The sequence below is a fragment of the Kryptolebias marmoratus genome, linkage group LG20 (assembly GCF_001649575.2).
Source record: "Kryptolebias marmoratus isolate JLee-2015 linkage group LG20, ASM164957v2, whole genome shotgun sequence".
NCBI lineage: Eukaryota > Metazoa > Chordata > Actinopteri > Cyprinodontiformes > Rivulidae > Kryptolebias > Kryptolebias marmoratus.
The window spans coordinates 15,275,749-15,289,246 of record NC_051449.1 but is presented as its reverse complement, the minus strand read 5'-3'; the positions used below and the strand labels follow the sequence as shown (position 1 = coordinate 15,289,246).

Here is a 13,498-nt window from a genome sequence, read left to right as displayed (position 1 = left end):
CTCATCTCACCTGTCTCTTCCTCTGCGCTTGCACCCCCCTCCCTCCACCCCCACTCTCCTCCTGCAGCGAGGGCCTTCTGGACCAAGTGCTGTGCCTGGAAGAGAGGCTGGCGTAAATGCAGCTCAAGTATTTGTGTGTGGGCTGCATGTGCTTTCTGTGTGCTGGAGGAGACGGCCCGTCAAGTGCGTCTCTGACCCATATGTGTGCGTGCATTTTAATCTGTTTTTGACCTCTGCTGCTGTTGATGTGTAACACATCCTGTTTTCCTTCTTCATCCCTCCCGCTCCCCGCGAGCCGAGCCGCCGCTGGGAAACAAATAAGCCAAAACCAAAAGACTCTCCACTTGGAAATAGGTGGGAGTTCTGCGTCGTCGGCCGCTGATGAACCCCGTTGCTTAAAAAAAAAGTGTGATCGGCGCTACATTTTTCTCTTTGGTTTTTAGTGCTTTCTACGGTTTAAAAGCACTGTTGTGGTGTCCTTTCTGTCAAGGCGCCATAGATCCTGTAAAGCATACTGAAAGGGGCGTGTGTGTCCCAGGGGAGAAGTTAGCCCACATCTTTATATCAAGGACTCTGAAAGTTAATTGGTTGTCAGCATTCAGCCAGGTGGGGCCAGGAGGTGAACTGACCAATCTCTGGGGACACGCTGCCGATCAGCCCTCTCCCATTGGCCTAATAGGGCACGTCGGTGGCAGCGATTGATAAGGCAGGAGTGGGTGTTTTTTAGAGCTTGGTCTATATTCAGTGTTTGTGAGCCCTCTCTTTTGTGCCACCATTAAGGGATACTTCAGTCTTTTCAGTTTTGTGAGAAATTCTTCATCAGAGTCATTTTCTCAGGAGTTCGTATCGATTCATGTTTTCTGTAAGGCTGAAGATCTAGACAGAGAAGTGGGAAATTTCTGCCTCAGGTGTGTTTGTTACGCAGAAATGTTTCCAAAAGCTGCTTTTTATCGTTTTCTGAAAAGTGATACTCAGCTCCCAACTGCTGGTCTTCGTGTGCTTAATCACAAATCTGTACCCCGTTTTAGTAATAAATCCTGTAGTTCTGAAAGGTATTTCTTTGAACCCTTGTTTAAAAAGAAAAAAAACCTCACAGGGTTTTCCCCGAAGCTTGTAACTTACTACCACAGTGTGAAGTCATTTTCATCCCCGCGCAGCAGTTTTTCCCCCTCACCTGCAACTTTTTGGTTCTCTGATCTTCATTTAGGTCACGTGAAATTTCTGATCACAATTCAGACACCAACATTGGAATATTCACACGAATTCAGTACGACTCTGCGAGGTATTTGGCCTACGTTATCTGTGGAAAGAGAGGGTTTAGCTTTGAATGGAAAGGGGAACACATCAGCCACCCCGTGCAGGTGGGTGGCTGGTGAAGTCGTAGTACAACCACAAGTCTAACCAGCCAGATATGCATCTCCATCAGCTGTTGGAGGGTTGGGGCATCATGTGACCTGAAATTTAATCTTCTCTGTGTCTACACCAGAAGATGTGGAGAACTGGTGTCAAACTGTAGAAAGCTTAGAAGAAGCCAGCACTGCACAGATCTGTTCAAGATTTATCAGGCTGTCTTGAGCTTTTTCGATTCAAAGAATTTGTTTTATTGGATTAAAAGGATTTGACCTTTTTGCCTATAAGGAGCTGTCAGGATTTCAACCAGCCAGCCATTGTCTTTGTGTCGCGAAGAAGCTGGTGTCCGTCTCCGGCAGTCATCGGGCGAGAGACACCTGGACAGGTGAGACGAAGGAGACAGACAACCAGTCACGCTCTCACTCCCACCTAGTGACGATTTAGAGTTGCCATTGAGCGTTACCCAAATGTGCACCTTTTTGTTCTGTGGGAGGAAACCGGAGAACCCGGAGGAAAAACCACGCATTCACAGGTAGAACATGTCAACTCACGGTGGTGCGTAATTTGAGCCTGTTTGTTGTTCAAATATTACATGTTTTTCATTATCTGGCTAGTTGATTCTCAAAAAAACTGAGAATTTATAGATACCTTTTTATTTTAAAATCAAAACAGCTACCAAAGTAGACTTATCTTTAAGGAGCATTTCTCTTCTTTAAGTTTAAACCAAAGCTTCCTCATAATTTTAGTAGAGGTGAAATGGTTTGGGGGAAACTTTGAGTGTCCTGGGTTGCAAAATAATCTGCCTGCTATAAGTTAAAATGTTATTTTCGGAATATACTACTGATGGTAAAGCACGAGCTACGTAACTTTCATTGAACCCAGTCAAGATCACTGGTTGATGTCCTGCTCAGGACTTAAGGAGATGTTTCACGTGGAGCTTCAATGTTTAGTGATGCCAATCTGCGAAAGTTTTATTTTATCACTTTAGAGATGTAGAAATAATCTCAGCGGGTGAAGCTAAAATTCATGCCCCGTCTTGTTCTGTCTCTTGTTTCAGTGGTAGTTCAACACTCACTTCAATACAGTTGCTTAAAGGAGCGATTTCCAGAGACTGGAGAGTCAGTTTCAGAAACTGCATAACAGGTTCTTAAGCTCAGTGAGCGCAAGCGCGCACACACACACACACACACACACACACACACTTTGCTAGCAGGTTTCTTGGCCACCCCCTGTGGCCTACTTCTCTCTCTGTCTGTCCGTCTCTCTGCCTCTGTGTCCTCTGGGATCAGACTGAGAGTCGGCCAGTGGTTTTTCCTACCACATGGTAAAGGCAGGGAACAGATTGGATAAACACAGCCCTTTCCTGCTGACCCACCCCCGCCGACCGCCCCCCTCCCCCAAACACACACGCACACACACAAATCTACACTCTCTGTGTCCATTAACAAAGCAGCCGTGCGTAAAATAACCAGATTTTCTCTAGCTTCACTGCTTCTTTCTTTCTTTTTTCGCTCTCTTGATCTCCTCCCCCCCCCCCACACACACACACCCCTCCTCTTCTCTCTTCCTTCCTTCCGGGCCTCAAATCCCAGCCCCAAACGCACGGCCCTGCATCCCCTCACTTGAGCGTAATTACACACACAGCTAGCCAGCTCCCGCATGCTGTCCTCCATTTGGGAACAAAGGTATAAATTATAGCGGCTTAGATCCTAGTGGTAATGGGGAGGTGGGTGGGTGCACACGTGTCGTCCAGAGCAAGGCATGGGGAAAGGGTGGGGTGGGGGGGGGGTCGCTCACTTGTTCAGGTGCTTGGTTTGGTTACGACTCGTACGCTGTGGTTGCAGTTAGTTCCTTTTGGCTCGGTTTTGTTTGTCTGTCTGTGTCTCGGAGGAAACATGGTGTTGTTGACATGGCAGAGCCTGTAGTAAAGCCTGGAGGCTACAGACAGTTTAGCTGCCAAACTGTCGACAGCACAGACACGACTGCAATGAGTTGCTGTTGGCTAATCTTTCTGCCTTCTTCCTTCCTTCACCGCATGCTTAACGCTGCAAAAACCAAGCGATTTTGAGCTTTTCAGCGAAGTATTGAGTTACGACACTCCAAATGTATATTTAAAAAAAAAATCTGTACTGTAAGCTCTCGGTATCTGACGTCAACAGTTTAATAGGCTGGAAACTGTTCACAACATTCCTCTGACAGCAAGCATTATAATTAATGTTGGTTTTGACAAATGATTGGAGCGTGAATAAGGAAAGGTGTGTCAGTCAAAGTCTGCGGCAGCTGACGTCACTGATGTGTCTTCACTGCCTGCAAAAACTCATCGGTTATTACCCAATGAAGCATAAAACTGTGGCCCAGTGTTGTACCATATGACTAAGAATAAGCTAATATCTGTATAAATACATGTAGTTAATATACAAATTAAATTATGATGCAGTGATTTACTGTATTTAAAACTCATCTAAATAGAAGGAAGGTGGGAGAACTTTTTAATACTGGGGTGTGAGTGTTTTTGCAGTGTTTCTGTTAAATGAAGGGCCATATTTAATGCTCTACAGTGAATGACTTTGTGATGCTGCTGACTGCCAGAGAGGCCATTCATTTGCTGTAACTTGGCGGAGATATTCTGTGGTTTCGGCTTGGCTGAACGGGTGGCCTCGATAATTGTGGTTTGACAGATCTGCACAGTCTGTGTGAATTTCCGAGGCTGGCTGGCGAGCGCCGGTTCATTCGTCAACTCCGCTACAAGTACGGCTTTTTAAAAACGGCTTGGTTATTACTTGTGATTTTCAAGGTGAGGTGAAAGTTGTGGCGTGTTAATTGTGTTTGTGTGCTTCAAATGCTTTCACTCTCTCTCGCTAGCCGTGACAGAGCTAAACTATTTTCATACTCCCCGTGTTTGTGCTTTGAAGGGAAACTGCTGCTACTTCAAGGTCAGAGTCCTGATACAGAATCTCAAGTTTTATTTTGGGACATAGTTTGCTTGCAGTGACAACACACAGGAACTCAGAGGAAAATCCTTTTCCCACCATCTTGGCACTATAAACCTTCCACATTTCTGCTGCTTAGCTGCCTATAAAGAGTAGCTTCAAACACTGATTTGTTTATTAAAGAATGCAAACAATTAATGTCAGGATTGATTGGATAGAAAATTTGAATCACCTTGATTTTAAGGATTTTTGAAGGGATTTTTCAACTTAATGCCTTCAGGACTATATGATCTTTTTAGTTGATAAGAATAAGATACTAATAGAATTAAAACTTCATTTTAGATCAATTGATTTTGAAAATTTTTTTCGTTAAGAGAGATTTCTATTAAGTCCTGTTCTTTATGTATGTTTTGGACATTTGTCTTAAGGTTTTTAAACCACATATTTAAACATTTCAGCTCCATAGTTTCCTAAATTTATCTACAAACCTCATTCAAAAGTCAGCTTGATTCCTACGCTTTGTTTTTGTTTGATTTGGTTATTAATTTGGACTCATTAATAAATGTTCAGGTTGCTTCACAGCGATGAAGAGTTTCCTGAACAGTATTGGTGGTTTGACTTCTTTGTGCATCGCCTTCTTTCCGATTGACCCCCGTTGTTTGAGGTGAAGCGTGAACCTTGGGAGAACGTAAAAACTTCGTAGTCTTGTGGAGGCATTTAAAACTAGCCCTGCTGTTGTGTCAAAGTCTTGTTTTTTTGTCTCTGGACAATTCACAGTGCCTGTTGTACTGTTAATAACAGACTTGGCAGTCATTGCATCTCCACATTGTCCTATTCAAATACTTTGTTCTAGAGAATTAAAAAAAGTAAAAAAATTAAAAAGTGTGCCACTACGAGGGATTCTACTGTAAAACTGTGTCATTTAAAAAAAAAAAAAAATTACAGCAATGTCCGAGCTTTCCTGTTCCGGCTAAATGAAGCAGAAGCAGGATTGATTGTGACACAAAGAGGTTGGCGCTCTCTGGAAGCATCACACATCCTGGCTGCATCACTTATTTAGTAAACAGAAAACCGCTCGGTTTAAGAGAAGTCGTGATGAATGTCGCTGGTCGCTGAACGAAACGTTTTTAATTGTCCTCATTAGAGCCTTTTTGGGTTGAATAGAGAGGGTTGGTGTTTTTGTTACTTGTGTAAGTTAATTATGAAAGCCCTGTGAAAAATCAACGTGTTTTTATCAGCTAATTTGCTTGTGTTATAGCTGCAAAAAAACAGTTTTAAGCAGTTTTTTGGGGGTTTTAAATCTGTTTGATGGCGACTTTTTGTATGTTAATATAGCTTAGGATGCTGGGGATTATTTCCAGGGTACTTGGGTTTGAGTACATGCCAATATAGAGTACTAATAAATGCTACTACACAAATCAGAGGAGCTTATTTTTGTGTTAGGTCCTCAAACAGAACATGGACAACATTAGTCTTTAACAGAAGCGCCTGTTGGTGAACGGTCAGATTGTCGGGAAGCTCGCACTCCCATCCGTACATTCCCTGCTCAGTGAGACTGTCGCCATTTCCTGCCGCTGTTAGCAAACTCTGTGTTGTTTTTGATGTTTTGGTAAATTGTTTGTGTTGAAAGTGCTAGATTTTGTCCATATCCTTGACAGCTTTGCTGAGCATAATTTACCGTCATCTGTGTTTCTGTCACCATCGTTGATGCTGAAGTACCTCCACACGGATGGTTGGCAAAGAACTTCAGGATTCATTACAGCCACCAACTCTTAGGGAGTGAGGCTCAGGACAGTCAGCTCAAAAGAAATAAAAATAAACTACCTCCACATGGCTGACGGTGCTTCTCTACCACCTGACTACTTAACTGAGAGGTCAACTTCACTTTGCAGTCAAGTGGTATCAGAACACTTTTATGACTACTAGTACACGCAACAATATCAAACCAATACTCGAAGCTAATATTGGTGCATTCCTAAATTTAAGCTTTCTAAGTGGTAAACTTTTATTTAAAAACATTTAAAAGATGTAATATAGTAATCTCTAGTAGTTCGTTGTCAGTGAGATTATGATTTATCCATAAAAGTTGCACTTTAAAGGAGTCAGTGTATTTTATTGGTTCTTTTCCAAAGTTTAGTCAATATTTTGTTTTGTTTTTCCTGGTCATTAATACAAGGTTTATAGTGGACAAGTAGCATGGCAGCTTAAATACTAACACAACTTTTAGATGCTGGTGTAGAAAAACTGAGAATGTTCTTCAGATGGGGAAAAAAACCTTCAAGAATCAAAAGAGAAAGCAATTAAATTTGTTAGATTACACAAGTGCATCATACCTTTTGGAAGAGCTGTGATTAAGATTGTAATTCTTCCTTTTCTACAAGTTTAAAACAACAAGAAAAAGTATTAGATATTTACAGTAACTGGAAGTGGCAGAGTTCGAGGCACACAGTATGCACTTAACAACAACTTTACCAATCTGTGTTCGAGGGAATAAGACTAAATAATCTGCAGATCAAGTAGATTTTAAATGTTTAATTAGACAATGGTTAATATTTGTGTGTATGACAGCTGCAGCAACATGAAAAAGGTTGAGTCTGAGCTCGTAATGCAAGTGAAAATGAGTACCATTTTCTGTCAAATCTTCTGTTTGTGTTGTATGGTCGTCTGATAATACACAAATCAGTGACAGCTCTTACTTTGTGATCCAATAATGCCATACAAAATGAGTGATTACAGCGACAGATGGAGATCTTGTTCTGGCTGATAGCAGCCTCGCTTCCCAAAAAAAAAAAAAGAAGCAAACTCAATTCAAGGAGCTGCGCTACAGTGAACGGTATGAATGGTACCAGTAAGAAAATGAAACGGGAGCTGCACAGTCCAGCAGAATGAGGTGAGGAGATGCAACACAGCAGGTTGATTCACCTGAGATAAGTTACAAACGTAGAAATTGTTTGCTTCGTCATCCCGACCTCTATCTATTACATACTGTGAAATAATATGTAAACGTCCCAGATTGCTGGTCACCACGTGAGCAGAAAGTTGGGCCTGAATCAGGGTGTCTTTAATAAGATCTGTGTGTAGTGTTCAGATTGGATATGGCCTCATTTCTCCTCCCCACGTGCTTCTGGTGGCAGGTGGAGCAGAGAAAAGCCTCATCCTGAGATTTTACCTATAAAGCGTCTCGGTGACCGTTTTACTCAGCTCCGTCGGCGCTGACGGCAAAGTGTGCATTTGTTCGCAAGCATATATGACTGCTTACTGCCAATATAAAAAAAAAAGCGAGCTCAAGTTTAAGCTGAAACGACAGAGGATGTGGTGAACAAAGCAGAAGACAGTGGAGGGCTCAGCTCTTCTGGCTGAAGCAGGTTCACTGAGATGGACAACTCTTAGAGAGGATGAAGTGCGTCTCAGCAGAGAGGGGAAGTGCAGACGCCAGCGCCGAGCAAGCTGCAGATTAACATGATCCTGTGGCATGCTAACAGGCCAGACAAAAAAAAATTAGGAGCATGAGAAGAACCAATAATCTCTCGCCTTCCTTCTTTTAACTAAAGCTGTGGTCTGATTAAATCATTCAGGCAGCTGTGCACACACTCACACTATAGCCTGTAAGTGCTTTTATAGCTACATTTATTTAGCATTGTATAACCCATGGTCTAATGTGCGCTTCTGACACAGCTGACAGGAAATCAGTTGCCTTCATAGTAGCTCACTGCAAAGGATGTGAAATTACACTCAATTACTCTCACCTGCCACGCACGCACAAACACGTGGCAAAACTTTTTTTGTTCTTCCTGTAGTGATTGGATTGCATAAAACTGGCTTTCATAACCGCAATCTAGCAGTCAGTTTGTCTTTTTTTAGTTATAAGAAGGATGCTTGAGTGATGGCAGCCAGTACTCGATCAATTAAAGTAAAACTGTGCAGGGTTTGCGTTGTTTCTCTTGTAGAAGTCAAAAGTGTATTACTTCCATCAATTTGAAAAAGGCTAAAATGTTACTTACCTGTCACGCCCTAAATAATTGTGTAATTCATAAACGGTGTTGGCAACGCAGTCATTAGATGTACTTCCTATGACTAAAGGAATTGAAATTTCAAATCTTCTAAACTTGAATCCGAATTTCTGCCTGAATCATCGGCCAAACTGGAGACATTTTATAAATGTAGCAGATCAGATTTGAATGAAGTGTTTAACTCTACCCAGTTTTTAACACACTGTACTGTCAGTCAGCTTATTTTCTTAAGGTTTGATAACATTTATCAACTGGAATAGGTCTATAACTTCAGTTCACTCTTATGTCATTTTTCCAACTATGAAGAGCTACCTGAGCACAACTTGTGCATCCCATTATACCAATCGAACTGCAGAGGTTCTTAACTCATTCTTAGCTCTGTGCTCTCCAGATTTTGTTTTGCGCTCTTTGCTTTCTCTGACTTCTAACCCCAACACGTCCGACCCAGGCTGAGATGTTGTCTTCCTTGCACTGGTGTCATGTGTGAGGGAACCAAAAGCAGAACAGGTGCTTGAAGTTGATCCACTGATACACCTCTGGAGCAGCAAAGTGGCACAATGGTGCGATGAAGTGATAATGTATTGTGTTTGCGACCAGCTGGGCCCAAGATTTAATTGTTACCAAGCAGCGGGCGAATCGTTTTACTCGCGTCCCCTTGAAGTATTTAGACAGCAGGCAAAACAACGTGGACAAGAAGTCCATCCGCTGTTTTAAAACCAGCACTTTGAGGACGATCCCTGCTTCACATTTAATGTGTAACTCTCCACAGATATACCTCAGCATCAGTTAAACACCCCACCGCTCTTGATTCTGTGATTTATTGTGAATGCACACATCATTGGGGAACTCGGCTGCTTGATTTGATTCATGTGTAAAACGACCAAAAGCAACTTCAAGTAGGGATCGTTCTTTGCTCTCATTTCAACTCAGGAAGGTTATTCTAGTCGTTCAGTAAAGCTGGTTGTCCTGAAAGGTGATTGGTAAGGATTTTATACATCTTGTTTTGTCCACATACAACTTCTAAGCCACCGGTATATTGTCGTAACTCTGTGTAGTTCACATTTGGTAAAATCACACAACACATTAGTTTAAAGAATCATGGGATTATCTGACGTATCTGAAAGTTTTATACAGTCAGGGCTGATTTTAAAACCGAGACCAGCTGCTTCACTCATACCTAAATGTTACACCTTTTATGAAAGTTTGTGGTGCTTGTTTTCATAGGATATTTCTTAACAATCTAAATGTGGAATAAAAATCTGCATTAAAGAAAAAACCTCGGGGAGCATAATCCACCAAGTCCTGTAGTGTACTCTGTACATTTTAGAAGTTTGCAATGCAAAAGTATTTTGCTTCATGCTTTGCCTATACATAAACTTTTTATCAAATAATAAAATTTAACCACGTGCTTTTATTTCCCTCTTTTATAACCTTGCTAATAAACTGCAACAAACCTGAGCTAAATTTTGACTTTAACTTTAGTAAAGATTATAAATAAATTCTGTTTTGCAATTTGAAATTTTTAGATTTCTTTTTTTTAATTCCAGGGTTTCATCTAGGTATTTCAATTTATTGCCAAACCAGTTTTTGATTAGAGTTTAGTACTATGGTGGTCAGTCTGGAAGTGAACAAGTTTTTGAGGAGAATCCAGTAGTTCAGCTGATGTGATTTTAAACTATGGAAAATTTGGACTTTGCTGTTTTGCTTACGGTCCAAGTAGTGAAGGTGATGTTGTGCATTGAAGCTGTCTGTCATTTACAAAGTTTTTTCAAAGTTGGACTGGGCAATATGTCTTAAAAAGTTTTATTTTTTTACGAATAATTATGTTTTTACCAATATTTGCTCTTGGTAAAAGGGATGGTCTACTCATTTTTTAAGTGATGTTTCATCAATAGCTAGTATCAGTGAGTGTACGTTGGATTTACCAAATATTTCATTGGCAGAACATGAATGCACAGTGTTTGATATATAACGGCTTACTTACTTTATCACTGATATTGTAATGATTATATTTTTGTGATGTATTGTGCAGTCCTAGCACAGATTATGAAGAAAATGGCAGAAGTTTCTCCTGGCTAGGCTAGGCTAATGGCTAGCCAAACAATGAATAGTTGTATATTAATTTTAAGGCCTATAAGACAACTCTTTCTCAAAAATGTCACACTGGTGTGAAAGAAGCTACATCAACTACCATTAAACATCTTTGCTTTTGTATGACACTTTTTAGTTTGTCACCATTTCTTCAACCAAGTCTGTGTTTCTCCTCAGTATGTGCGTTTGTGTTGCACAGCTGGACTGTAAATCATGTTGTTGGTGCTGACGCTGCTCAATGCATCAGTCCACCTGATCAGAAAGTCCAGTCAGAAAGTTTACTCAACTCCTGGTGGACTGATGCGTTCAGCAGCATCAGGATGCCGTCATTCGCACAGATTGTCCCTTTAAAGTTGTATAGACGGTGTTTGCTGTCAGCTAAGCATTGGTCCTCCAAGCAGTGTTATCTCTAGCGCTTAAAGAATACAGTCAGCGTAATAATAAAATGGAGAAGAGGTTTGTGATGAGTGCACATAATGGAAGGGTTTTGTTGTTAAACAGTTTGCGGCGTGACGGTGCAGTGGTCAGAGCGGTCACCTCACAGCGAGGAGGTGCTGGATTTGAGACTTGGCCGGAGCCTTCCTGTGTTGAGTTTGCATCTTCTCCCTGCGCATGTGCGGCTTTTCTCTGGGTACTCTGTGTCTTTCACCGTCCAAAAACATGCATTTGGTTAATCGGCGACTCTAAATTGCCCTTAAGTATGATTGTGCGCGCATGATTGTCTCTGTGTTGGTGCTGTGACGGACTGGCGGCCTGTCCTGGGCGCACCCCGCCTCTCACCCTGTGACTGCTCAGCTCCTCTCAACCCTGCACAGCACACAGTGGGTATTCAGAACGGGTGGATGGTTTCACGACCGCACAGGAAAATGTAAAATTCCCCGAAAGTGCTGCTTTTCCCACATGCCTCTCACAATGACCTCCAGTAAATTTATTATTTTTAAAATTGTTTTAGTTGTTTTTCTGTTTAGATGATAAAAATGTTATCGAAAGCAACTGAAATAATGCTTGTTGAGGGTACGTGTTAATGTTAGCTGCTGATTTTGCAACCACAATGTCATTTGATCAGTAATACCTGAAAGTATGCAGTTTGATCTGTTTGTTTTGTGTAAATTAGCTTTAAAAAGCCTAGTTTCTGTGAGCAGCTCTCAGCTGCAGACAGATCAGCTGTACAGGGCAGCAGAGGTGACTCAAGGAAACTTTGAGCTTGCTGGGCTGCCTTGGTGACATCTTTTCACAAAATCTGGTCAGTTTCTCCAACACTTTGCTGCTTTAAACATTTTTTGCTTTTTTAATACATATTATAAATAAATTTAAATCTGCTAAAGTTATTACCCTTTAGGGCTGGGCAGTGAATGAGTGAATTTGAAAAATTATTGTAACAGTCACAACCATCTTTTAAAAAAAAGTGACACACCTAGTTTGTTTCCTGGATGCTTTCTAGTTGGGAGGGCTTTTTTCAACACAACACCTACCATCCACATCCACCTCCTGGAAGGGAAGGGGGAGAATAAAAGGAAGGAATATTTATATCATGTGGAAAATCAAGTTATAAATTTAATGTCTGTATTCTGCCGTGCCAGTTTCACTACTGACTTTTAGGATCTGTTTTTAAGGTCGCATTGTGGGGCACGCCTCTGAAATTCAGTCTCCTTGGAAGCCTACATCAAGTACAAGAGTTGACTCTCTCAAACAAACAGACTCTCTCAAACAAATTAATCTGATTTAGCAGAACTTGCACCCAGCCACTGCAAAACTGTGGATGAACATTGCATTTGCAACTTTAACTTATTCCAGTGCTTTGCATCTAGTCAGTGCAAACATGAAATCTGCAGAGGAGTTGCATCAGTGTCAGTACGGCTTTTATCTAATGTTAAATAAATGAATTTAGGTGTCTTTGATGTCTTTGCAAGTGCTGACCTTATTAAACTAAAGTTGTGTTGACAGTGTGTTTATAGTTCAGACAGAAGTGATGTAAAAAAGGCGTGTTCATCTTATTTACACATCAAGTGTGGATGCTCTATACAGGCGTTGTGAAATCTCCTTGCAGGAAGACTCAAAACCCAATTGTATACCTGTGTCATGCTGATTTAATATCGCCCTCTGAGTTAGCATTTTTGTTTTCGCCTTAAATGTTCACATTTACCGTTTGCAGCATAGTCGAGACAGTTGTATAAATGCCTAATCTTTGAAATCATTTGTGCTGACTGAGTCTGTTAACAAAACCCAATAATACTTCTTGTACATTTAGAAATGATTCGTCCCGATTTTGAAGCATCGTTTTTAACTTGCCATTTTCACAAACAAGCGACTGTAGAAGTGTGAACTCTGCAGTGCTGAAGGTAGATTTTAGTGTTCAGAGTTTGACATGAGCAGATGGTGGAAGGAACGACAGGCATATGGACCAATCAGGTCTTTTAGCTTTATCCAGTTGAGTAAAGCTGAAGAGAAAACATCTGTCTGGTGGCAGGAAGCGGCTCTATGTGAAGTCATGATTTTTGACAAAATCTAGCGATGACATGCACCGCCATGTAGGGTGTGGAAAATGTATAGAAAGATGTGAGCCGCATTGGATGTTACCCACGTCTTGTCGGTGAGAGACTTTAATGCACTGGAGGCAGAAACTCGGCTGTTAGCCTGCTGCTAGTTCCTCTCTAAATCCACCACTTCAGTTCCACTTACTGATGCTACGGCAATAAATTAACAGGACTGATATTTATGGGGTGCAAATAGGTTTAGTGACACAAAATATGTATTGAAAAGCATATTTGTGTGAGGACATAATGAATGTTTGGTCCCTGATACCTGCCAGGCTCTGTAATGAACCCAGAAGTGGCGGAGGAAAAATGGTGGGAGGGAGGGGAGAAGTGTGGAGGAAGAAAGAAATGAGGTGGAGGGGGGAGGGAAACTCTGTGGCGGTGCAATTTGGCTCGGGTGTTGTTTTTGCACGGCATAGAAGCAACAAGCAAACCTCCCCCACCTCCTCCCTGTCCTGCTCTCCACTACACAAACTCATTGAGGCATGCTTAGATCCACCTACCCTCACCCTCTTGCAGAATGGGGTGTTGCGTTGGCCGCTCAGTGAGGGGGAGGACGATTAAATTCAGATCAGTCTTTCTA

General features: G+C 41.5%; 1 protein-coding gene across 2 annotated transcripts in view; it reads left to right on the top strand.

The window, feature by feature from the left end:
- The window catches only part of chd7 (chromodomain helicase DNA binding protein 7), a 68,745-nt gene that overhangs the window by 4,939 nt on the left and 50,308 nt on the right, over positions 1 to 13,498 (top strand). The window lies entirely within an intron of this gene.